The sequence below is a fragment of the Zea mays genome, chromosome 1, assembly GCF_902167145.1.
Source record: "Zea mays cultivar B73 chromosome 1, Zm-B73-REFERENCE-NAM-5.0, whole genome shotgun sequence".
In the NCBI taxonomy this organism is placed as follows: Eukaryota; Viridiplantae; Streptophyta; class Magnoliopsida; order Poales; family Poaceae; genus Zea; species Zea mays.
Window position 1 is genome coordinate 17301130 of NC_050096.1, and position 1879 is coordinate 17303008.

Below are 1879 nucleotides of genomic sequence, written 5' to 3' on the forward strand. Positions count from 1 at the left end.
ATCGACCCTACTTTACTTAGCCACCCACGTAAACTCTCTGTGCCTCCGATCCAGAGAGCCCTCTTGTAACCACACTCAAATACTCATCAGGACGTAGGGTGTTACGCATCTCTAAGCGGCCCGAACCTGCAAATCTTGTCCACTGTCCCTCGTGCAATCGGCACGAACCATTTTGCTACAGTCGTTGACACCGTCCTACTCCTAAAAACACCTTGAGGGGTAACCCCAGGTGTGCGGTCGGACCCAAAACACTGACACAGTTAAAATGATGATTCCTACAGTTTACATTTTTTGTCCTTTTATTAATATATACAGTTTGTCGTACACAATTTAGTTCCAGAAATGCAATAAATAAAATATCTAAAAGAAAGCCCAAACACAATGAATTCAGATTACCCGCACACAAATTTTATTCAATATAATATTAATGCAAAATTATTATATCAAAACGAACAACACATATCATCAACCTCAATATCTCACAAAGTGTTTGGCAACAATCAATACATAACTAAACCGAAACAAATAAAATTATATATATATATATAAGATTTGCAACGAATGATGCTTCTAATAAGGATTTTAAATTTTATAACAAGACATAAGAGTAGTTTTGATAACTGACTGGGATGCTTTACCTCCTCTAGAGTTAATATCCTGAAACAAAACATAATGGTGTTATATTACAGTTTGCAGTCAACAATATGGTTGATATAACCAAGAGATCATGTATGTATAGTGCATGCATGAGGATCTGTATAACCAAGAGATCATTAAGGAGTGATTTTGAGGTCTGCAGATTTCACAATTCCACAATCAGCAGTAAAAATCCATGAGATTGGAAATAATTTTCTCATCCATACTTATTTGGTGGAGGCTATCAACTTACCAGTGAACCAGTGATAGTAGCAGAACTGTATTCATGCAACAAAAGTATGCTAAGCCAAGTACATATGGAGAATAGAGATCACATCTCAAAACCAAGAAGGTGCAGGCATGCACATCCTCTCAGCCCCTATTCGCATCCTCTCAGTCCCTATTCGCACCATTCGCCCAAGCAATCGCGTGTGGAACCCAAAGGCGCGCTTCTGCCGCACAACCTGCTCCTTATTACTTTGGTGAGTTGGAGGAGGCTCTTATCCATGGCACTCGTACTTCTGTCGATCACGGCATGATCGAAAGTGATGTGGACACAGAGCGTAAGAGTAAGATTGCCTTTTTTCTCTGCACCTCTCTCCTTTAATCCAAAACCTTAACCACCCGTGGAATCGGCTTCTTTCTTGCTTGCTTTCTTTGCTGCCCTCCCTCCCTACAACTACAACACCACAGTAGATAAAGCACAGGGTAGCATGGCTTGGCTTTTGCCTGGCCAAGCACAGATTAATATTCCTACACTGGTAATCAGCTATACATTAGAATTAAGATTCCTACACTAGTAATCAGTGTTGACATAATAGACCTAAAATTAGGTCGACCAGGTTTCTAAGAAAAGATCATTATTGATCACTCAAGACTTATTTACTTTGTTTAATAGATGAGTGAAGTGAGAATAAAAATGCTATATTATTTAAGAAAAAAAATCTAGAAGAAGCCCATATAAAACTAAGATTTTTTTCATTCCTATCGAAAACTCTAGATATTAGTTGTTCATATATTTGTTTTCATGCCTTAAACTCTAGATATTAGTTGTTCATATATTTTAAGTGTTGTTGCGCTTCATTCAGTCTCTAGATGTTTGTTCTAAGATTTTTTTCCCATCTGAGATGTGAATTCATGATACCCATTTGCTGCTATTACCTCTTTAGGATGTCGATGAACTGAAGGAAGAAGTTCAAGAAGCACGAAGAGTGAAAATGTTGCATTGCCCAAGCAAGGTAGA